The sequence below is a fragment of the Ambystoma mexicanum genome, chromosome 1p (assembly GCF_040938575.1).
Source record: "Ambystoma mexicanum isolate Mex_15411 chromosome 1p, UKY_AmexF1_1, whole genome shotgun sequence".
NCBI lineage: Eukaryota > Metazoa > Chordata > Amphibia > Caudata > Ambystomatidae > Ambystoma > Ambystoma mexicanum.
Genome location: NC_090921.1, coordinates 616671218 through 616697041, shown reverse-complemented (window position 1 = coordinate 616697041; position 25824 = coordinate 616671218). Strand labels below are relative to the sequence as shown.

Genomic DNA, 25824 nt, shown 5'->3' with positions numbered 1-25824 from the left:
ACTCCCTGTTTTGGATGCTTGATATTAAAACAGACTTCCTTTTGCCAAATTACCTGAGTCGTCTTGATTATTGATGTATGAATAAAATCTGCAACCCCATCCATCTCCAGGGTATTGCTACTCACCTTAAAGGGCTGGGCAACCAGTTCAACTCCTTGCATGGCGTCTCCTCTTCACAAAGCTCCTTCTCCTCTGTCTCATCATTCTCCTCCTCCTCTCCACTGCCTGTTGTCCCCTCTGGTGGTAATCCACCCCCTGCAGCTCCATGTTGGCCTGGAGCAGCTGCGTGTCAATGCTGACTGTGATTAGTGGCAGCATGGTGGTGCAGGGAAATCTGTTTGGGGAAGGTGTGGCCTTTTTGTACTCTTCCTGGATGCATTGGGTGCACCTGTGGCCTCATTTCCATCACCTGTATGTCTTTATTGCCTGGTTCCTGGTGTAGGTATCTCCATCTTGACTTTGATGGTATTACTGGTGATAAACGGCAGTGTTACCCCCTTTTCCCGACTCGTAATCGGACGGTAATGGCGATGTGCCAGTAACACCGGCACTAGTGGCGCCACCATCGGATATTCTGTTGCACGTTTTACCAGTACCAGTATTTTTGGTGATGGAAATACCAGCGCTGGTAATACCGCCATGGTATTGCCACCAACTCGTACTTCGCCGGAATGGTAACTGGCATTACTGCCACTTTTACTATATAACTGCAACCTCGTTATGAGCCCCTGTGTCTCTTGCTGGTCAAATGCAAACTGTCAATGTACATAAATCTAAGGAGACTGAGCATGCTGTCTCGGATAAAAGCCCACCTATCTAGGCCTTGAGACATTTGGCTCATGCGAGTGCAGTAACAAGAAGCATGGAGAGGTGGTGAGGTGAAGGTTAGGGGTGAAGAGGGAAGAAGACAAACAATTTTGAGCGTGCAATTGCAGTAACAGAGTACATGAAGAGATGACCATAAAAAAGACCCCTGGCTAATATAATTCAGCAGGATGTTGCACCATGGTGTGGGACTAATGGGGTGTGGTGCAAGGCTTTGAGGTGGCCACATGGCCAATTTGGTTACCATTTACTCTTGATCAGCTAATGTGACGTTTTGATTTAATTGGTTCACTGCCATCGTCATGTTATCATATCCAGGTATACCAAGTCAGATGGAATGTTGCGAGTCTTGGACCTGCACCTAAATTGGAAGTTTCATGAAAGGATAACTGCTTGCCAGGAGAGTGAACCAAGCAGTTATTTTGCAAATCTGGGACCCGCACACAATATAAGTGAATACACTCCAGTCCAACACTTCCTACACTTGGCAAAGGGAGTGTGCCAAGTTGGTAGTATAAATAGGAGAAGCAGAAGTAGGATATTCTTGTAAACTGCCTACTGACATTTCTGCAAGTACAGGCCTGAGCGGCCTCAAAAGGAGAAAACACTACAATAAGGCATCTAGGGGAAAGGATTATGACCCTAACGCTGGAGACCTACAGTTTTGAACATTTCTTTATTTGTGCCACTTTTTGCCCAAGAGACTGGGAACCTTTCTGTTACTTGGAACCACAAAGAACATTTTTACTTTTGGAAGAGATCTTCCTTGCACAGTTGGTTTATGTTATTAGTACTAGGAACAGAAGTAGGCTTTTTGAGACACAATATGGACAGACTTTATAATTTGGACATTCTGGCAATTTCATGAGTTTTGTTAGGGGCATGGAAGCCCCTCTCAGTTTTAGGGACAGAGAGGCATTTTTCCAACCCTTTTTCATAGAATAAATGTTTCTGCCCAAAACCATGCCACCATTGTGTCAGAGTCTTATTTCTGACCCCTCCCATATGGCGTCAGTGTGGGATGAAAACTGGTTGATACAAACTGGGGCACCCTTACTTTTGCCAAACGTATTGTGTGGGCTAGCCCTCTCTCAGTCGACACTAAGGAGTCAATAGGATTTGATCTCTCCAGCAGTAGGTAAAGAGTCCTAGAACCCAGTGAAAGACAACTAATACCAAAGGATTTAGTAATGATTCCCCCTCTGGGACTTACATCAGATTGGCCACAAAGTCTGGTCTGGCATGGTAGTTTTGCCTAGATCTAATGGTGGGGGTGATTGACCCAGACCTTAGAGGGGATATCAAGATACTATTACAGAACAATGGGAAACAACCCTATCACATCAAACCCGGGGACAAAATAGCTCAAAGTGCTTTGGAAAAAGCCTTTATAGAAATGATCAAACTGGAAGATACAGAGAGAGGAAAGAAGGGCTTTGGCAAGGCAGATTTAGAACCAGAACGTACCCCTGCACTGAGAATGGATCCCCACAGTGAAATGTACACAGAAATCATCCCTGACCTGGCCTTAGCCCAACAGAATAACCCAGTCTTAGCAGAGGCCTTCCTCAAAGTAATTACCTAGGAAGAGGGAAGAACTAAAGAGGGTCCCTTTTGTTTTCTTAAAAACGGGTTGCTGTATAGGGGTGATGTTGGACCAGATGGGACTACCCGCTCCCAAATTGTGGTACCATGTAGCCATAGGAGATTGGTTTTAGAGATTCCACACGGCCACCTCACAGCTGGACATGTAGGGTTTGCTAAGACTCCGGCATAAATACTAAATCGCTTTTACTGGCCAAAAGTGTATGCTGAGGTTACAATAGTTGTCTTGACTTGTCCACTTTGACAAAAGACCAGTCTTCATACCCCACCACCAGTTCCCTTCCAGACACATCCCATTATTGACATACCCTTTTCAAGGATAGGAAGGAACATTGTGGGTCCACTGGAGCCTTCCAAACTGGGAAATCGGTATATCTTAGTCATACAGATTAGACTATGCCACTAGACTTCCAGAGGCTTTTCCTATGTTCCTATGAGATCAAACATGACCCAACAATTTTCAAACACCTACTTCCTTTCCTATCCCAAGTAGGCTTTCCTAACGAATCAAGGAACAACTTTCAGGAGCCGGCTTATGGCCAAGTAAATGAAATTCTATAGATAAAAACCATCAGAACCTCAATATATTACTCACAACCTGACGGGTCGGTAGAACTATTTAATAAGACCTTAAAAACTGTACTTAAGAAACTGGTAGAGGCTGATGGTAAACATTGGGACACTATGTTACCTTGGGCACTCTTTGCTGTTTGTAAAAACCCCTAAGCCTCCCTAGGTTTCTCCCCATTTTAACGCCTATATGGTTCAGACCCAAGGGATGTTCTCAATATGTTAAGAGAAATATGGGAAGAGGCCATGTTACCCTTATCCTAGACTGCACAACGCTTAAAAGGACATATGGCTGCCGTTAGATCTATATTACATTCACATCTTAGTAAATCCCAAGAACACCAGAAGGCCAACTATGACCAAAATACTTTGTGACCTTTCCTTTTCTGTTGGTCACAAAGTGTTGGTACTCCTTCCAACCTCCGAACATAAGATGCTTTGCCGTTGGCATGGTCCCTATGAAATCCTTGAACAAACAGGACCCTGTAATTATCGGGTGTCACAACCAGACAGGAGGGCCAAAACACAGATTTATCACATCAATCTGTTAAAGGAGTGGAGGGAGGATCCAGTTGAAATCACTTTGGTTTCGATGGCCAGTCTCCTCGCAGAAGAAGCAGATGGGATTAATTTAATTCTTACTAATTCCTATTGATCTATCACCAAATAAGAAACATGATATTCAGACTTTGTTAAACCAGTTTCCTGACATTTCTGACAGGGAACATGGGAGAGTAAAAGGGTTTTTCCCCTACATCCGTACGCCCCCGAATAAAGTTGACAATCTAAAACCCTAACGAATCCCAGAAGCCCGTGGAGAAATAGTCCAGCAGGAAGTGGACAAAATGTTAGCTTCTGATATAATAGGACCATCACAATGTCCCTGGTCCTTCCCAATAGTCCAAGAAGTGAAACCAGATCATCCATGGAGATTTTGCATTGAATTTAGAAAGTTAAATGCATTATCCCAATGACAACTATCCTATGCCCAGCATTGACCACCTTATTGATCGGCTGGAATGTGCATTTTTTCTTTCCACGATTGATCTAACTAAGAGCTATTGGCAGGTACCAGTGAATCCATCGGACTGGGAGAAGACAGCTTTTCCACTCCTGTTGGGCTATTTCAATTTAAGGTTCTCCCATTTGGTCTCCACGGGACATCCTTGGCCTTTCAGCGATTAATGGATCTAATTCTCCTGCCATTATGTTTTTTACAGGGCCTACTTGGATGACAAAGTCATTCATAGCAGAATTAGGAAATGTTATGAATCGGAAGGTGTCATCACTTCTTTTTCGGCGGTGACCTCTCTCCATGTGGCCAGGAGACGGCAGGCACTACCAGATCCTGACCCTGGGTTTGGCTATATGAGGGAAGGTCACACGGAGAGACAACACCAAGGGAGTAACATGACATCATCGGATGAGAATGGTATCCCCCTTTTACTTTTGAGGATACCCCCATCCATTCCCCATGCCTTAATGGCATATTGTTAAACCTCCCCTCACCCAAGTGGGAAGGTTACTGAAAACACTTTCCCATACTCTGTACACAAGTCATAAAAACCAGACTTGCCTTTTAAAACTACTGAAAACCTTTTTCCAGACTTTTCATACAAGTCATCAAGAACTGACTTCCTTTTTCCTAAATACGAAAATACTGGGATGAAGAATATGGGCTGAGTAATGAAGATCAATGGAGGCCAAGAGCACAAGTTGCGCTCTAGTTGTTGCAAGAAAAGGCAAGCTGCTGGAAGATTTAAACCGCCAGACCAACAGACAGAGAGATTCTGGCTGAGGAACTCTAGTCCTCTCAGTGTCGACTGAGGGACTGCATGGCTGGTGTGAGGTCTGTGGAGCTAACCGGCTCACCGAAGGAACTGAGGGGGAGATGACTGAAGGGGATGGTACGCTGTGAGGATGCCAGAAGCAGACACAAAGAATCAGAGCATTTGCAGGTACCAAAAGGCAGCCTACTGTGAGAAACCTGAAGGTGTCTCACCCGCTGGTCCCCGGGGATCTGTCATCCAGGCGGCCAGGACACTGCCATTGCTTTTGGATCCAGTTCTTGGGTGGGACCAGTGGGGGAGGATCACCTGGGATGCGGTCTTCGGGAAGTAGAAGTGGGACACAGGATGGCGAGATGCAGTATCCCCTTCTCTGTAACACCTTTACCCTATCCTACAAGGTAGGATACTTAGGAACTCAACCCCCCGCCCCCTTTTCTAACACAAACACTTTCTCACGGACAGCTCATTGTGAGAGAAAACGGAATAACACCCGAGCAGTATACCTGACATGTCTCAATACAATGGTCAGGTAATTACTGATCATTACACGCACCCGACTTCCTTCACACTTCCCCACAAGGATAAAAGGCTGAGCTTAAAAGCACACTTTGAGCGAGGTAACGCACACGAGGAAGCACCAGTTCCAGATGACAGTTTAATACAAGGAGAAAAAGGGGAAGATCGAGGAGGATTGGAAGGAAGTGCCCTTGACCTTTTCAATGAAAGACTGTTACTTTCATGAACCTTCGAGAACAGTAAACGTAAGACCAGGAGTCAAGGCTGAAGAATCCTGCATTGTGTGTCAGAGGTACCCGGGCTCTCCCGTGTCAATAGTCAAGGCGGGGAGAATCATTTGTCATTGTGGTACTGTCCTTGAATCCTACAACAAAGCAGCGCCAGTGAAGTCAGCACAGCTGGTGTGTTGGGAAGGCTGATACCAGACCGGTCTGTGTTGAAGCCAAGGTTGCAAGCAGTAACATTGCATAGTGAAAACTGAAAAGAACAGTGTATGGCGCGTATGTGGCAAGCGACGCAAATTAAACAGCAGAGGAGTGATTGAACTTTGAAGCCAAGATACAATACCATAGACTGAGTGGTCCAGTACCACATGGGTGCTCATTCGAAGGTCTTTGTTAGGTATCCACCTGAAAGGTGGCAATTGCAAAAGTGATAAAGAATTGTGAAATCGAAGTGTTCCTGCAACGGGTTAAGCAAAAGCCTGTGCACAATCGAAAGTCTTCGATAATTGATGAAAAAGTATATGAAGTTGATCTGAGCCTGACTGAGGGGGATCTGAGCTCTGAGCCTGACTGAGGGGGATCCAAGGTCTGAGTCTGACTGAGGGGAATCCGGGATCTGCGCCCGGCCGGGGGGGATCAGGGGTGAACCGTGAGTCACCCGAAAAAGAATATCTTATTCTGCAAACATTGTGTTAAGAGGATCCGAGCCCGGATGAGGGGGATCCAAGGTGAAGAACATTGTGTTAAAAGGATCTGAGCCCAGTTGAGGGGATCCGGGGTGAATAGTGAATCGCCTGAGAAATTGAGTATTGTGAAAATCTGAAAGAGGAAAATAACTTGTTTGTTTGCTGCATCAGGCCCTCTGGATCAAGAGACTTTGAAAGGCAAACAGACTTGGGCACGGAAGGCCCTGATACTAATGTTTGAACTACACCCTCGTGCTAGAGAAGTCAGAGACTGTGCTAAGCTCCACTGTACCGCCTTGTCCCATGCTGAAAACATGGGGAAGGGAGGCCAACAGCCTGAACTTCCTGACATATAATTTTGTGAACACTTCTTTCTTTTTTTCTTAAAATTGTTTCCCACACTGTTTGTATTTAGAGGTAAGGATTATCAATAGGTTTATTAGTATAAGCCCTTTTATTTTGACAAGACACTACTAGGACTGCATCATTATTATTTGATGGTTGTATCTTGCTCCCATCTGTAGACTTAGGATTAAATAGGGGTTTTTCAAAACCTTTTAAGTTCAATAAACACCCTTGAACTGTGGTCACTTGTGTGTGTGTGTGTGTGTGTGTGTGTGTTACTGTTGATACCATGCCTTCTTTATATTACACACCGCCTGAGCCCGAAGAGACGCTTAACGGAAGAGTGGGAGTGCGATAGGCACAGAAGCTACGAAGCAGAGGTGGCGCGATATAACGGAATACTGAAGAGCTGCAGGCTTGCCGCGGGAGAACCCATACATGCTATCAAGAGCTGGTGAGCCCACCCAAGGGAAGCAGGGACACCGGGGTGTATTGGCAATCCTCTCAAAAGCAGATAACATTGAATGAAGCCTATGAGAAAGAGCGAGCAAGTGAATATTACTTAAAGAGACAGAATGAAGGAAGTATATAAGACACTGAACCTCATTACAAGGTTACCGGACTGGCAAACTACGAGTTCTGCGAGCGGGTGCCTTTTAGCCCACCAGGTCTGACCTGGCGGGTGGAACGGCACCCGCTCGCAGACCTGGACGGAAGCACCGGCACCATTAAACAATGGTGCCGGTGCATCCGTCCTCCCCATTCCCATTGAGTCCAATGGGACTGGAATGGGAAAGGGGAGTAATAATTTCCGGCGCTCTGCAATGGGGGATTACCGGGAACGCTGGGGCTGTAATGCCCTGGTAAGTCCCCATTGCCAGGCGCTGGGAAAAAAATTACTCTGGCAGCAGCCGTGCCGTTTTTACCGGCACGGCTATGGTCGGTCTCATAATGAGGCCCACTGTCAAGTTTGTAAGTGTATGCTGTATACCTATAAGAAAAGCCCTTGCAGAATAGTATACCAGGCAGAGTCAAGACAGTACAGAATAAACATAAGAGACTATCAAGTTTATAAATGTACACAGTGCATATATGAGAAAAGCCCTGGCAGAAGAATATACCAGGCAGATTCAAGTGACAAGAATATACATATGAGAAAAGCCCTATCAGGAGAATATACCACGCAGATTAAAGCTACAAGAGTATACATATAGGGGAGTATACCAGGCAAGTTCACGTCATTAGATAAAAGCCCTGGCAAGAGAGTATACCAGGAAGATTCATGTCACAAGAGAAAAGCCCTGGCAGGAGAGAATACCAGGCAGATGCAAGCTGCAAGTGTGTTCATATAGGAAAGCCCTGGCAGGAGAGTATACCAGTGCATAAAATCAGTGTGTCAGCGTTTTTTCGGCATTCCTGCGGCGCTCCCGGCAGCCGCGGCTGTGCTTGCGGCTGTGTCTCCAGACCACCTCACGACCGCAAGGAAAAGCCCAGGTAGGGCCCGCCGCGGTTGTATAGTGCACCGCGCACAATGCTTATGAACATCCAGGCCCTAAGGTCCTAAGGTCCTGGAACAATCCAGAACACACTTGCCGCAGGATGGCTGCTCTCAAAAGAAAAACGGGCATTAAGCCATTATCAAGTATAGGCACGGTGGGTCTAGGAGACTCCACGACCCTCTCTCCAGTAGCCACCAGAGACCATGTACTTGAGGTCCTGGCGCTTAGTAAGCGCAGAAGATTAAGAGTGCAACATAACCAGAACAAACCCTTAATTTCTAAAATGTCTCCTTCTGAGATAGATATCTCTTCATGCAAAGTATCAGAGTCAACACGGGTCATGGACAGACTCTGTCCGAAGGCAAGCCACCCAGTACATACACTATTGGTTAGCCCTCTCAGCCCTATGGATGACAGGGGGCCTGTACTGTCTGTAAATGCACCAGTAGCTACAAGCCCTGAGACACCTCTAACTCTACCATTTCCTGTTTCTCAAGGGAGGGACATATCTAAACCTGTTCAACCCGAGCACATTGCACCCTCCCAATGGCCTGTGCTTATGGCCAATATTGCAAAAGAGCTAATCCTTTGTAAGGAACCTTTCGATCTCGGTCTCCTGGTGGACAACTTAAATGATTGGGTAGCAGCTCTATGGCCTCTGAAGGTAAATTCGGCCTCTCAGACCCATGGGCCTTTTAGTGGGAACACACTGACATGGGCCCCAAGGGTAAATACTGTCTGTCAAACATCCCCACAAAAGAAAATGATTGACCAAGGCATGATAACAGATGTATGCACCAAAGACTCTCTGGGATCATTTGGGCCACCTCTGTCAGACAAGGAAAGAGCAAAACTCTCCAGCGTAGACTCTACACAGGAAATTGATCCACCTTCATCTTCACAGGAGCCAAGTGCTGACCCTAAGTGGTTATTCAGCCCATAGCCATGAATGCCAAATTGAGAAGGCTATCTTCACGCAATCTACAATGCCATTATTAAGAAACTCAAACTCGTCTGACTTTGTAATGGATAAGAGCAATGTTATTATCACCAATATTCAGAAAACCAAAGCAAAAGAGTCCGAACAATCGTTGCGACACAAGATTCTTGCATGGCTGCACCAGAGAACAGGCCCAGGTGTAGTCAGACTCAATGATTTACTGATCATTAAAAGGATAGACCTGAGTGACTGGTACTCATTTCCCAATAGTGACTGTATTTTAATGGGCTGTGGGATGAGCTCCTTACCCGCGTATCTCAGATGCTGCAAATATTTGCCTAAAGGGTCATCGAACTGCAATTTAATTCTCTGATTCCAGCTGGTGATGCTAGTAATTTGTGTGATCGTTTGGTCTATTTCCTTCTACCTTGACCCTTTTTGTTACTGTTGTATATTTTGTATCTTTGTTTTCTGTCATGTCTGCGCCCTCAAGCGTTTGGGTTAATAGGTGCGCAATATAAATAATAAGCATAAACATAAAATACATCACCTATGGAAATCTTGATAAGGATACAGCAGGACTGGCAAAAAGATGAGTTAAATTATATCAAAGAGGAGAGAAAACCTGGCAGGAGACTAAACCAGGTATTGTACCAAGATACAGACTAACAGCCAAGTTGTTTTGTGTACCTATTGTGTTGTTGATCAAGAGAATGATAAGGAACTAATATTCTTGAAAGTATAAAACAGAGTGAAGAGAAATCCAGAGAAAGGGAACCACCCTCTGAAACAAGGACCACTATCATTTTGGAACTTTGTGTGAGGGGTTTACGCATTTCCTTTTTGAACATTTATACACTACTCAAGGACAAAGACAGTTTTTCTTTTCACCTCAGAGTTGATTTATAGAATGTGAGGGCCAGAATATTTATTTGGACACAGGACATTTTAATTTGGACATCTTGACATTGGACGGACCCTTAGTTTTGTTTTAGGTAGGGAAACACCTCTTAGAGTAGGAACAGAGAGGCATTTTCGAAACCCTTTTCATTTGTAATAAAAGGTATGGCCAAAACCATGAGTCCTTGTGCCCGTGTCTCATTCCTGGTTCTTCACAGGAAGAACACTTGAGATACCTTTACACGATTACCAGAGCCCTGAGGAAAGGTGGTCTTACTGCTAACCCAAGAAAATGCCATTTGGCTCAGTCTGCAGTCAAATACTTTGGGTTTTCTGTTGGTAATGGGCTCTTACAACCCCAAAGGAAAAGCAGTACAGGAGACCATGGTACCAACAACTAAATGCGACCTGAGAGCCTTTCTAGGAATGGTAGGATATTATAGACGGTTCATACCGTTGCAGACAAATTAAAGAACGCAGAACCCCAAAAAATCAAGTGGGACAAAAAACAATCAGGTTTGCTTTGATACTTTAAAGTTTATTCTTTGTAGTGCGTCGGTGTTTAAAGTACCTAATCTCGCCAAAGAGTTTATTCTTCAAACCAACACCTCACAGACTGGTCCAGGGGCTGTCTTGTTCCAGGAATACGAGCAGGTAGAGCACCCGGTATTGTGTATCAGTAGGAAGCTCTTTCGCCTAGCAAAGTATCATGCGACAATTGAACTGGAGGCTTTAGCTATCAAGTGGGCGGTGGGGTATTTGAAATAACTTACCGGTACAACATTTTGACTCGTTACTGACCACTCCCCCTCACTTTGATGAGTCGCCATGAAGATACATGAGTCCCAGACTAATCTGCTGGTTTCTTGATCTCCAACCTTATTGCTTTCGAGTGGAACACAGAAAAGCTAAAGAACAGGGTCGACATTTTGTCTCGTGTTCCAGCTGGAGATGAAGAAACCAGCAGCATAAGGGGAAAGGTATGTGACGAATCTGAGGATATCATCCCTTCTCCCTTAGGGAGAGACCTTTGCCATGGAGCAAGGGCAGTGTGCCCACAGTATAATAGTCCCCCTGGGGGTGGTGCACCAAGGGAGGATCACATGGTGGAGGTACCCCCTTATGGGATTAGGGACAAATATATTCAGAGAATATGTTATGCCCCTGCATTAATACCCATAAATCTCTCTCCATGTTCAATCCTCCCCTCTCTTCCCTTCTTTTGATAAAGCCAGTGCCCTCATTATGAGTTTTCCGGTATCCCGCCGATAATTCCAGCGGGATACCGGTAAACTCACCTACCGTTTCCACCACGTGATATCCCAGTGTACAAGCAACAGAAACACTGGTAAATCCCCCTTCCATGGAGTCCAATAGAACTTCATGGAGGGGCTTGCCGGTATTTCCTGCACCAGAATTCCGGTACAGGAAATACTGCCATGTATTTGCCGGCTCTTTGCTGACGGTATCTCAGTGAACCCTCAATGATGAACTTGTAGTTTCCCGGTGCAGTAAAAGTGCCAGTGCCGTAATTACCAGCACTTTTATCAGCAGGTTTCCTTCACCGGGAAACTTGTAGTGATTGCCAATATCTGTTATAGTCAGGTTAGTCAATCTAACATACTTCACAAAGTTCAAACCTTAGAAAATGCAAAGTATGTCACATCTGACTCTATGACATGTACTGCGAAGAAGATGATCAGGAGTCCAAGGATCACTATGGAGAAACAGAATGATCATTTTAGCTTCTCAATGACTGAGCAGAAGAAGATGATCAGGAGTCCAAGCATCACTATCGAAAAGCAGAATGAGCACTCTAGTTTCCCAAAGAATGTGATTGGCCCAAAGCAACTCCCTTTCACAACGCAGGAGTTTAAACATCAAACAGCTGAGGTATAACAGAGAGACGCTCCTCCTCCGAGGAAACTGGCAAGTCGTGCCACATCCAGGAGGATGAGAGCCAGTTGGAGATTAACCGAGAGCGGAGGAAGAGGAGAATGTGAGCAGGGTCCCAGAAGCCAGGAATGGTCACGTTATTGCCCACTGGAACCTTCAGGTGCCCCGAGCACCAGCAAAGCGCCCAGCAGAGAGGACGCACTGCTGGGAAGAAGCATATATCAGGAAAGCCACATGTTGGCCACAGCAAAGCCCCGAACATGAACAGAGCCTCTAGAGAAGCTGCAGCCGCTCCAGAAACACCAGTACCTTCCAGTGGGAAGCAAACAAGTACGTTAGTTACCCGAGTGGCGCAGGAGGTCTGGGAGGTGAAGGGTTGATGGCGGAGGCTGGGACCCTGGGAACCGAGTGTGAATCTGGGACATGCACCCATTTGAAAACCCGAAACAAAAGTAAATCCGAACATTGCGAGCCTGGGACCCGCACCCATATGAGAAACTGAAACAAAGCCAAACTGAATATTTCAAGTCTGTGAGCTGCACCCAAAGAGAGATAGCCTATGTTGGAACTGTTACTTGGCAGGAGAGTAAAACAAGCAACTGTGAATCTTATGATTCTGGGACTCACACCCACAGAGGGACAGTTCATGAGAGGATGAAGGCTTGGCAGGAAAGTATACCAAGCCGGATTGAAAGTCTGGGACCCGCACACAAATGGGAAGTTTCAGAAAAGGATAACTGCTTGGCAGGAGAGTGAATCAAGCAGTTATATTGCGAGTCTGGGACCTGCGTCCAAAATAGGTCAAGAAAATACAGTGCAACATATCCTACACCTGGCAAATGGAGTGTGCCAAGTTGGAAGGGTAAATAGGAGAAGCATATGGGGAATATTCTTGTGATCTGCCTATTGACATTTGTACAGGCAAGTACAGGCCTGCAGGGCCTCAAAGGGAGAAGAACACTAAAATAAGGAATCTAGGGGGAAGGATTACGACCCTAACATTGGAGACCTACAGTTTTGAACATTTCTTTATTTGTGCCACTTTTTGCCCAAGAGACTGGGAACATTTCTGTTACTTCGAACGGCAAAGAACATTTTGACTTTAGGGACAAATAAAACACATAGTGGGGGCCAAAGAGCAGCAACCGCCACCTAATGCTCAATGTATTTTCACACACTACAGACAGAGGTTATTCTTGAGATTCTATTTATAACTTTTATTAAGCAGCCTATAGCTCGCTAAATCTCCCTATCTGCAATTTTTCAATACACTAAAGAGGGAGGAATACAAGTTATAGAACACTCCTCAAGTGTTCTTTGGGGTTTTTGAGATAGCTAGCAGGAGGAAGAAAGTAGTGAGCCAGATTAGGGACAGCCTCTTATCTATCCTCTTTCCTAGATACGCAGCACATCAGCGCCAGCTAGGAACAGAATATCATCTGCAATACATATAGATAGACTTTCCAACAGGGAGATTTAGCGAGCTATAGGCCGCTTAATAGACGTTATAAGTAGAATTGATTTATTTATTAACATTTTTAAAGCGCTGGCAGCCTGTAGGCATCGTGGCTCAGAATCTCAAGAATAACCTCTGTCTGTAGTTTGTGAAAACACAATAGGGACGGGACTTTATAATTTGGACACTGACAATTTCATTAGTTTTCTTAGAGGCAGGGAAACCCCTTTTAGTTAGGGACACAGAGGCATGTTCCCAACCCTTTTTCATATAATCAAAGTTTCTGCCCAAAGCCAGGCCACCATTGTGTTCGAGTCTTAATATTATATTATAATTGTTTTTTTTTATAATGTGCTTAATAACAAAGAGGTTTCTAAGCGCGGACGCAGGATTTGACCCTGTGTTGCTCTCCGTCATCTTGCTTTGAAGACGAGTTTGTTGCCACTGCTTCTGACCCCTCACACTGCCTGGTATGTCAAATGCAGAACAGTCAAATAAGAAAACAACAAAGGACTGCCATCCGGTATGCACCCATATTTCACCATCCATACGCCCTGAGCACAGGTTATAAAGTCGACTGACTCACACATGTAATTATTACTGAAACACACTGCTATCCACGACAGAAATTTCAAATGTCCAAGCACGAAAGGTAAACTGGTATTTTTCAAAATTTATTTTACAGTGCAAGGATGGCCTCATGGACCAAGCTTCCTCGTCTTCGTTCTTTTTACCCGCTACAAAAAAAATACATGTTTGCATTCATTAGGATTAAACATTTTTGAAATGGCTGATTTGCTCTTTTCTATAATCTTCCCATTCTTTAAATGTAATGTGATTTTCTTTGGTGCAACAGAATTGTGTATTATAAAAGCCCAACGTTTTTTATTTCAGGACTTGCTTCGCCTATAAAAATGCTGTCTTGCATTGTCATGGGATATCCCAAAACCACACATGTCAAGATACCCGGGACGCTACTACATGTTTTCCCAACAGATGTCGCACTGGTACAAAAATCGCTGCTCACGTGTGGCGTTCAACCAAAAGGTAGCCACACCAGTGATGTCTTGGGAGATGTGCAAGGAAATCGATATTGCACTTGCAGTCAAAATGTTACCACTGGTCAGCAGCATTTGCAAAGAAGGGCCGCCACAGAGGTGCCTACTGTCTTTGTGCAAGACCATGGATACGTGACTATAATATACATCAATGACTTGAAGTCATAAGTAATGTTCCATTCGCAGTATTTTTTTTTATATTTCTATTTCCACGTTGCCTCGTGGCCCATTTTATTTCCTGACCAATGCATGAGCCTTAGCCAGCAATTTCTGTGTCTGTTCCCTCCAACATATTCCACTAAACGCGTCATTCCCGGTCACAGCTATTTTGCACTTTATATAAAATAGTATATAGTCATTTCGAATTCTCATACGGCATCGCTCCAATATCACTCTGTACTCACCAGGCCCAGTTATATTGTGCAGTGCTTAGGCGTAAGCGCTCGATAGATAAATACAAAAGTGTTGCCCCATCAAATTTGCTGATGTCATAATGGTGATATTTTCTCTTGGCCCCTTTCTTCTCTCTGACACAACAGGAGATTGGGACATTAAGGGATCTCACAGCACCCTCCACCCCATCTCTTGGAGCACAGGCATGTCCCAGTGGGTTGCTTTGGGAATTGGGTAGGTCCATCCCAGGCATTACAATTGACAGGAGGCATGTCACTGGTATTTGTCTGGGTAGTCCGAAGGCGGGTTGCCAACTACTTACCAATAAAATTTTGTCCTTGCGTATTGTCCCATTCATTTAGCTCTTGTGCTTAGTTTCTTTGCCACACACCTGATTTCACTTGTTATCCATCGGAAGAGAAGACCTGGACCATTGTTGTTTGCTTACCCCATGAGAAATGTCACTCTAGGCATGTGTGCCGGTCAAGGTTGTTCTGTGCATTGCTGTTCATTTTTCAGGTGCTTTTCAACTGGGTGTTATCAATTCACTTAAATCTGCCTTGATATTGTCTGGGCTCTGTAAAAGTGTGTTCCCATCTAATGTTCTTGTGTAATAAATGTTTCAATGTTTTTTTTTTCTCCTAGATCTTTTCTGTGATTCAAGAGAAGAGTGGGAGGTCAGATGCTTTCACAGCCCCCTCAGAAACATCTAAAGTGGTATAGGTATGTTACTCTTTGTTGCTTTGTATCTTAGGGATATCTGTTTATGGGTTTACAATTGAGAACAGCAGAGGCTCTCATTTTTGTCATGGTAGTGTGAAGGCCTATTGGAAAGCATTCCCCCATCACCTCTGATTGTGAGATAATTGTGCCATCTTCTCTTGGACCCTCTTCATTTCGTTGCAACCGGAGAACACTGTGATAGTGGCTCTTATGGCATCCAACAAAAATGTATCCAACAAAAATGTAGTCAGTGAAAAAGTCGTGGTGAAAGTACCTCTGCAGTGAAAAAGTTGCCAAGCAAAACGTAGTCAAAAATGCAGCTGAAAAGTAGCCAGAAATGTAGTGCTGCTTGGGTAATTGTTTGGGTTAAGGAGGGTTTAGGGTATCAGGTAATATTTTCGCCACCAAAAATATCGCCGTACATATGGTCGTCGGGAACGGCCATAGGCGATATTTTTGGTGTCAAAAATATTAGGTGCAGGGGTGTCCCCCGCAGGGTCCATGTGTTATTTTCGCCGCAAAAATATGGCGAAATTTTTGTATGCCGATATTTGTGCGGTGAAAATATCACATAGAACCGGGTTTAGTGGCTTGTGATTGCCAGGTTTAGGGTTAAGATAGGGGTTAGGGTAAGGGTAGGGCTAGCATTTGAGTAAATATGTTTGGGTTTGGTTAGTGATTAGGATAGATTAAGTGGCAGGGTAAGTGTTTTGGTATGGGTTTGGGTACATGTTAAAAAAAGGGATACAGAGAATTGTAAGGGCTGATGATATTGGTGTAGAATAGCAGTTAGGATAAACCTAGTGGTTAGGGTAAAGTAAGCATTAAGGTAAGTGTTAGAGTTGCATTTAGGGTAAGGTTAGTATTACAGCAAGGGTTTGGGTAAGGGCTATGTAATTTATGGCGAGCTGTGATGGGGTTCACTGTTCATTTTCTATTTATTTTGCATTCAGTAATATGCAAATGACATTCATTCAAGGGTTAGTTCTGTGAGAGTTCAAGGTAGGATAAAACTTGTAATTAGAGTCAGGGAGGTTTCATTATAGGGTTGGGTCATATTTAGGGCCACAGCCTCGTACTTTTGTGTATTTAAAAATACCTTTGTAGGCGACCTTATTACTAGCAACATTTTCACATGATATTTTCCTGGGGATATTTTCATATCAAACCACTCTAATCTGGTCCATCTGACATATGCCAGGGAGCGCAGATATGCCACCATGGTTTACTTTGTGATTTATGGGGATTCCCTGTCTGCAAAGTGAGAGCATGCATGTTACTAATATATGTCCATGCAGTCTCTGGCCTACTGAAATATATAGCCCCATGCCATTTCCTTGGGTAAGAATAGGTCCTTTGACACGTGTCTCTTCAGTTCTTGTCCCACACGAGGCAATCATGATGGCCACTCTTTTCTCTGGTCCATGCAACACTTCCCATGAAGCACAGGTGCATAGCTAGAAGATGTGGAAGAGGGGTCCTTTTATTAATAATAAATAAACATAAGTACTGAGGGAAACAATGAGGGTGGGGGGTCACTTTGTAGGAATGCTTGGGAACTTCCCATATGAACTTCAGCCATGAATACCCCATTCCTATTTCATTGTGCCCAATGTGTCTTTAGCTTTTCTACTGTTAGAAGACTTTATTAGTCCCCCATTGTCCCATCTCTGCAGAAGACAACTATGGGTCCTCAAAGTATGCACAGTAGCAAGGTACAGCTATGCTCCATTCCCACTGTGTCTACTGTATTATGGTGGGGCTCACATCCAACTGATCTGGCAAGTCTACAAACAATAGACATTTGTGTGATGCCAGAAGCTGGGGCCGGTGAGCGCGCGACCAACGCCCAATACGGTAGGACCAGAAGGACTTTCCCGGAAGTATTGGCCACCCCCTCCTAGGCTACGTTCTACCAGAACTGTATCATTGTCATGTCACATTTATTCATGGACAGTGACAACGGACTCAAAGGTTTACGAATTGCTCTATTGTTCCTGGGGAGGCAGGATAAACGTGCCAGAAGACCCAGGAGAAGGCTGTCTTTATCCTTCTGGAATTAGGTGACCATGAGGCTATAAAAGATACCAGACCTGGAAGGAGGGATAGGTTAGTTAGGTGGGTTTTGGTCAGAGGAATTGCTATGCTGTCTTCCTTGACTTGCAAGCCAATGAATACATCACCTGTTTGCCATCATCAGAATTAAGTTGTGAGACTGATTTCTTCCACACAGCCAAGTTTCCATTTAAAATACGTAACTCCAGGAGCCAGTCATGATGTTTGATATTGCATGCTGGGACTTATAGTTTTGTTTTCCAGTAGCAGTATGCAGTAGGAAAAAAGCAATGTGTAGCAAGGTGAACATAACCGCATTTATGCAGCCAGTACAGATTAACAAGAGGCAGGTTTGAGTGCGTTAAAACATGCGACTCAAGGTATATGGGCTAAATACTAATGTGTTATTCTCCCACTAGAAGTACTTATTGCCAACTTGCTGGTGTCACTTAAAGTTACACAGAATGGGAACTACAGAAACCTTTGGACGGTATCCCTTTCTAATGGCGAAACGGTGACCGTCATTATTATGGATGCCCGATGCCAGTGTGACCCCACTGTCAACATTATTTTCAGCCATGCAACAATACATCAGCTGCGAAACACAGGTGAAGCGTTGGCCATCGTGATAAGGAAAAAAAGAAAACTCCATCCCACTACATTTGCAGTTCCAAAGAATTAAAACTGGTTCTCGTCACTCTGTATTGTGGATTACAGAAAAAATACCAACAAGCATAATACCCCAAAATACCACCAAGCATACCCCCATGAGCAACATGGTGGACTTTTCAGAAATTTTACAGATTCAGAGACATTTGCATAAATACGCCAAAGACATTTTTCAATTGGTCTTCGATTTTTGGAGCAGTGTGGTTTCCAACATGCAAAACAAATGATGTCATGGTACTTTATTATGCTGCTCGGACTGCTTTCTGATATCAGTGGTGTATTTCTGCAATAACATGTTAACTGCAAATCCTCGCATTACATTTGCTTGTCAAGAGCTTTAATTATTCTAGAAGTGATATTACTGAAAAATCTGGTTGGGGGGATACACAGAGAAAGTCAACGTTGATACGCATTCCTGGACAGTGTCTAACGCATTTGCATGGCAATACTTGATCACTTTACAGTGTAAATGAGTTGAGAATACGTTTATCTCCAGCGTCTGCATACGTCACCAACCGGGGTGCATTTGCTACAATGTATTGCTGCATGAGGCATTCACACTTAGCGAGATCTTGTCGAAAATAATGTGATTACAAGATATTCATGGTGAACACGTGCAGGTTACAGTGATAAGAAATATAATTCATGCTCCCCCCAAAAAATAATAATAAAATGTTGGTGGTATCTGGCCGGTAAATCTGCCCAGATTCCACCAAGCTGTATTAACATTACCACCACTCGGTCTGGCAGTATTACAGACGCATTACAAGTGGTGGTGGTAGTGTTAGTCTCAATTCTTTATTTAGTGCATAGGACTCAATGGGGCATTTTTGGCGGAATTACTGCCGCAGTAATTCTGATGCAGTAATTCTGTCAAAAATGGGCAGAAAGTCCGCGGATTTACCTCCAGCTCATAGCTGGAGGTGAATCCTCCAACGTTCCGCCCACCTCATAGTTGGACATTGCAGTAATGCAGCAGTATATGGTAATACTGCTGCATTTAACCCGCACCGCCCAAATCATGATGAGGCCCCATATATATGTAGTGCAGAGTGGGTGTAATGGTTTGTGGAGAAAAATCACAGATTGTGACCATTCCTTTAAAAGGCAAGCTAGTGGAGAGGCCTGCACATAGGTTTATGTGAGTCATGAGAGCAGTATTTCATGATTTGTATTATCTAGAGCTTTCAAGGTAAATGGCAATTACAGTTCTAGCATTGAACACCCGTGAAGAATTGCTGCTTGCATGCCTTGATTCCAAATCCCCAACTGTTCTCATCCTACTTGATGTCTCCTCTGCCTTTGACACTCCATCCTCCTACAAAAGGCTTCATGATACCCGTGGTATCTCAGATCGGGCACTGGACTGGCTGACCTCCTTCCTAACTGACTGCTCTTCCCAAGTCATCCTGGGTACCTTCTCCTCCCCTACTTCCTTTTCCACCTGTGGTGTCCCACCAGGGTTCTATCCTCTCCCCTAGGCTCTTTAACATCTATCTTACTCAGTTGGCACTCCTCATCTCCTCCTTCTCCCCCAATTTCCAGTGTTATGCAGACGACACACAACTCTTTTTCAAACTTCCTGCTGAGTCTCTTGCACCTTCCATCACCCCTGACTGCCTATCTGCCATCCAGGCCTGGTGCACTTCCAATAATCTGTGCCTCAATGCCAGCAAAATGGAGATCCTTCCCATTGGGACCCCGGCTCCCGCCTTCTTCCCTTCACTCTGGCCTTTCTCCAAGGGCTCTGCACCTGCTCCGTCTTCTGAAGCCAGAAAGAGTCATCTTTGACTCCTCGCTCTCCTTCCTCCCTCACACTCAGGACATTGCCAAGAAGTTCCACTTCCAGCTCTTCCTTCTCCAAGGAATTCTACCTTTTTTCATCTACCCCCAGAAGCTCAATGTTACCCGAACCCTGGTTCTCTCTAGGCTTGACTATTGGAATAGCCTCCTCCTGAATCTTCCTTCTTCCACTCTGTGACCCTTGCAGCTAATCCAGAAAAGGGCAGCAAGACTTATCCTTGGCCTCAAGCCCAGGGGCTGTATCTCTCCTGCCCTAAAAAGTCTTCACTGGCTTCCGGTTGCGTCACGGATTAAATTCAACTCCCTCTGTATCATCCACAAGGGTGTCTGGAGCCGGGGACCACACCATCTGCAACTCTCGCTTACTAAATATTCTCCCTCTAGACCTCTGCGTTCCTCTGGCTCCAACTCTTTGTGTCTAAAGCGTTTCGCTAAACAGAGAGCAGGATGTTGATCGCTTTCCTCAGCTGGCTCCCTTCTAAGAAACGGCCTCCCCCTGCCACTGCGTCTTAAGGAGGACTTTCTCAAATCCCCGAAGCTCTTCTAGAATTTCCTTTTTACCTCCTCCTTCCCCCTTCTCTCCTCTGCTAATCTCACAGTTGCTTGATTGGTGTTCAGGGCCCTTATGCATCCTCTGCGCTCTGACCTCCCACACCGAATCGCCCCCAGCTTCTGTCTATCCTCAGCACTTGCCTCGACACACCCTCTGCCCTGGAGACTCACACTTACCATACCTTGCACTTCACCTGTTGCTCACCCAGGAGCACGGGCATCCCAGCACCTATCCCCAATCTCCCCTCCCTTCTGCACTTGCACGTTCTGAATACACCCAAGGCATAGTAGGTTCGTCCTTTTTCCCCCTCCACTGTATATAATATTTGTATGTATTTTTATTTGTCGCATTCCGACGCCCCTTCCCTGTTGCCCTGTGGGTGCTTTGAAAAATAATTTACTTGCAGTATAAGCGCCTAACAAGTGATCATTAATTGATGTAACTGTGTGGCCTAATGCAGTAACTAGTATTAGAGGATTTCGATTATTTGTACACTGCCAATTTATTTTGTGTAAGTACGCATGGAAAACCTATCCTCTAACAAATGCATTAATACATTGCTTAGGTAGCTCATACAAGCAAAGTGATAATATCTAGCATGACAATAAGGCAACGTTTAGACAAATAAAAGCTGTCCACAAGAAAGGATACACAAACCTGGATTATTTCCTAAATCAAAAAATATATTCGCACATGACACCCACCCCATCGGACTTTCTTTATGCCAGAAAGCAAGTAATTACACTCTCATTTGTAATATGCATATCATGTTGATTCCTGGGTAGGATAGTGTCGGCTCCTGCCTGCGGGACTAGTACAGTATACTTTAGCATTAACTCGGTCTCTCCTCCAGGGGAGAAACACATCTATCTGTAATGATGATGACACAAATTCTCAAGTGCTGTTGCATTTCGAAATTGTAGTGCCCATTAATGTCATGTCACCACTTCTTTAACTAACATAGAAAGCAGGGCCATTTCGAAAGCGGGCTGGTTTGGCAAAGACTGTGTAATGCCAAGGAAAAGATCATTTCTTGTGTTAAATCTACCATTGGAGTCGACAAGATCAACCTATGCTGCATGAGAGCGGAGTACAAAAAACGAATTGTAAGAAGAAAGGGGGAAGTTGTACGTGATAAATGGCTTGCTTTGCAGAATGCCCTTGACACAGGGAATAGTAGTCTTTTCTGGAAATTGGTGACTGACAAGGATCTAAAGGGGAATCAGGGGAATACTATTGATCTTTTTAAGGATGAGGTAGATGTGTGGGCTCCAGTTCTCTGTAAGGTGTTTAACGCCATTCTAAAAACAGGCCTAATTCCAAACTCATGGCGGCGAGCTGTAATAATCCCTCTCTATATAAAAGGAGGAAGGGATCAGCCGTCCAATTACCGACCAATCTCACTGTTGGATGGGTCAGGTAAAATATTTGCCAGTGCGATCCTAGGTCATCTCCAGGTTTGAGTAGACAGCAATAACATAATAAGCTCCCATCAGGCTGGGTTAGCGAAGGCAGGGGCACAGTGGATTAATGCTTTTTATTATCACTTTTGAAGCAGAAATAGACCGTTTTATTTAAAACGAAGTTGTATGTCACTTTTTCAGAGTGAAAAACCTCTTTCGATTCAGTTTCGAGAAATAATCTTTGGTAAATCCTTTTAACCTGCAATGTTCCTAGAGAGTTAATTCGAATAATTTTAGCATTGTATCTCATAACTAAGCTTGGGTACATCACGGCCTAGTTCGGTGAATTAATTAAGAGTTTTTGATGTGTAAAGGGGCGCGAGACAGTGATGTGTCCTGGCACCCCTCCTTTTTAATATATCTGTTCAGGAAATTCTTGATGTTCGATTAATGGAGTGCTAGGACTGTCCTAAAATGAACCCAGCAAAATACCCTGCACTTTACTATGCCGATGATTGCGGTGATCATGTCAAAAACTCCTCCTAGTCACATAAAGGCGTTATCATTTTTTTCTTCTAAGTGCAGAGAGTTACACTTGGAGTTAAATATTGCAACATCTACATTTATGACTTTTTCTTCTTGGCCAAATAAATTGAAGCAAGTCTCTTTTAAAATTAACAACATCCCACTTGAAGGAGTTAGGAATTTTGATTACCTGGGAATTAGGTATCATGAATCGGGGAGTTGGGCCTCGCAAATAGAAAACTGTGGGATGTATTGACCCACTAGGCTCTGCCCTGCAACATCACTGTGTGCTGCTTTCACCAGAACCAACAAAATGGCAGAAAAAAAGCCCTATGCGCACAAAACCTCTGAGAAGTGCGCAAGGAAATTGGAAAATTGGCTGCCAATCTACTTTGCCTGTGTCAGTGGTAGAACAGGAGACCGCACTGCCAAAACCCGTCATTGGGCTGCCCACAGAGGGAAATGGAACTACCTGAAAAGGCAGTGCTTCCCTGCCAGGAAAACCAGAATTGCTCTAAAATCTGTTTTTCCTTAGCTGTTGAAATTGCAGAATAATGGTTCCCAAACATCAGTAAAGATCCAACATCCTTGCTGGGTGTTAACCATCACCTTATTTAAGGAATCCACATAAGCGCTCTATGTCCGGAAAAGCAGAATCTATCAGAGAATATCCACATTAAAAAGGGTGCTTGCCTGGGAAAATCTGTCAGAAATGGGCGCAGTACCGGTGGCTGCCTGTATCAAAGCTGTCATTAAAGTACACTGGCAGTTTAAACCTGTACATTGAAATCAAACTGTTGAAAAGAAGTGACTTGCCATCAAAAGCAATATAGGTTGCCACGATTTCATCTCTATGTTTTAAAAAGGCTGGACTTAGAGATCTATGTGTCTATTTTTGAAAATGTAAAGTTTATTTTAGCAAAGACAATTTTAAACAAAGTGAGTAAAGTAACCTCTGATGCCAGCCACAGAACTTCAAAGGAAAATTCCACAGCGTGACCCAAACAAAAGGTACCTTCCTCTTGCGCTCCTCCCCAGGAACTCTCAGTCAGATGTTAATGAAAAGGGGAGGGGACTTTGCTCTGCTGCCCCTGAAAGAGACAAAGGGTTTCCTGGACTGAAAAGAATATGCGGATGCAAGTGTCAACAGAAAACTCCTGCCAGAGGAAGAGAGGCGGAGATTGCTCTTGGCCCACTAAAACTTTGGGGGCGGGCCAGACAGATATGTGTATTCTTAAACCACAAGAAAGTATCTTTTTGAAAAAGACTGACAGAGAACTGTGCAAAATTGTAAAAATCTGTAAAATATAGTGTTGTTAACATGAAAATTCTGGTCACATTTTGAAACTACTCAGAACTCTGTGCTATGTTCAGGGACATGACTACAGAAACAGTGGTTTTGTAGCAATTGTGATGATGCTAGAAATATGAAACTTCACAGGATTATGCCCAGATGTCATGCGCATATATGTATAAAAATGTGGACAAATCTGACATTGGGTACCCGACCAAAAGCGTTAAAAAACAGTCAAATCCGAACCGAAGCTCTCACCGAGATGGGACTCGGATAAATACTTGCTCTACTAAAGATGTGATGTAAATATGTTATTGCTAGCAAGTTGGTAAAATTGTAAATATGCTTTATATAAAAAATAGATTTACAGTGCAGAAACAAAGGGGAGGTTCTCCCTCGATTGTAAAATACAGCATCATCATGACACCAGATTTTCTTCTCAAATCAGGGGAGAGGACAGACCCAAACCAATAGGATTCCTAGAGGGTGTGCCTAGTATAATTCAGCCTAGCCACCCCTTAGGGAAATACATAAATATAGACAGCTTAGGACCCAGAGAAACACACACAGATTCACCCATCAACTGATTTCTGGCAGAGCACTTTGCAAGAGAAATCCATATCCAAGACTCCAGACTCCTGACTCCAGAATTCTGAAAGCAGAAAGGCCCATTTCCAAAGCTGAACCCTCCTCAGCTTGGCCTTTTAAAATCCTGAAACCAATTTTACCCCAGGCCTCCAAGGGGAACAGAAAAAAAGAACAGCCTGGCTGAGCTGTGCTGCTTTCTTGCTCCAAACTATTGCCAGAAATCCAGAGATCCAAGCCAATAGAGCAGAGCCATGACCAGATAGCTGCGAACCAGAACCAACCCGTCAGATCCAGTCCAATTTCGCTGTGCAGTGTCCAGAGTGCAGTGCTGAGTGCCAAACCAGAGCGCCTTGAGTCCAGTCCGATGTGCTAGCAGAATTCCAGTCCAGAAAATATCCCTGACCAGATCTCTGACGGGTCCATTCCAAACAGTGGTTGTGAGTATCCTAAGCATGGGATTGTCGCTAGCAAATATCTTATCAATAAGTAATCCTATCCAAACCCATTCTATTATATCCAGAACTGCATTGTAGATAATCCGTTGTCTTACCTGAATCTTTCTCTCATCCCTATAGTCCTTTGATAATAGTAGTGTTAAAATCATCTTTGCGCTAATATATTTGCTGAAGAAAGACAAGCGTCTCATCAGGTAGAAACCATCCAGAGACGTCGCTGGGTTGGTGGCTGTGCTGTCGTGTAGTTTGTGGCTTCATTGACTCCCTAGTATAAGAAACTTGTTTGTAATTTTTTTTTAAAAGCGCAACCTTGTTTTACAAATTTTGACTCTTTCTGAAAAAACCGACCTCCACAAATACCTTCATAACTTCCTCACTGTGCATGTTAGAAATGAAATTTAAGTGTCAAATTGAAGCTAACATCCTCAGCTTTCCAAAACCCCATTCCCACTCCTTCTAGTTTTTCCGTAATTGCGCTTCTCGCGCATGGAAAAGTTTGCCGCAAATTTTCTTTTGGCTCAATTTCTTCACGTGTAAAACAGCTGTTCCTTGCATCCGACCTCAGAATTAAGTGTTCAATCTGCTAGTGACTCAATAATCATTGCTAGTGTTTATCTGAAACCATGCAAAGCGGCTCCCACTAGTTTTTAAACCAATTCAGTGAATTAAATCAATGTTTCTGTGTTTTTAACCATTCATTCAAAGCCACATTCAAAAGCGACATTCAAAGGTGTTTGACCCATTTGCAGTCATTCCTGTTTCTCTCTGAGTTTGCTGGGGGGGGAAATTGGGATTGATACTGTGTTGTTGAATTCTGTATTCCTGAAACCTGTTTTCTCTCCTTCCATCTCTTTATGTTGCATATTGGGGGGATTGAGTAGTGTGCAGGGGGAAAGAGTATCACTTGCATTTTGATTGAACCCACACACAAGTTTTATTCTATGCTGCATTATTTTTCCTATCCATACTTCTTCTGATTAAAGAGATTGTTGATTGTAACATCACCCATTGGTGATCATGGTATAAATATTAAATAGTGTGATCTATACATAT

At 43.9% G+C, this 25824-nt stretch overlaps 1 long non-coding RNA gene across 3 annotated transcripts in view; it reads left to right on the top strand.

Annotated features, from left to right (window-relative positions):
* The window catches only part of LOC138577058 (uncharacterized), a 145435-nt gene that overhangs the window by 65438 nt on the left and 54173 nt on the right, over positions 1-25824 (top strand). For 2 of the 3 annotated variants that reach the window (XR_011303969.1, XR_011303971.1), the window contains exons 3-4: positions 15349-15426; positions 17901-25775. This is a non-coding gene — a long non-coding RNA (uncharacterized lncRNA). Of the gene's footprint in view, positions 1-15348; positions 15427-17900; positions 25776-25824 lie in introns of those variants that run through there. The other variant, XR_011303970.1, reaches the window with a different exon arrangement.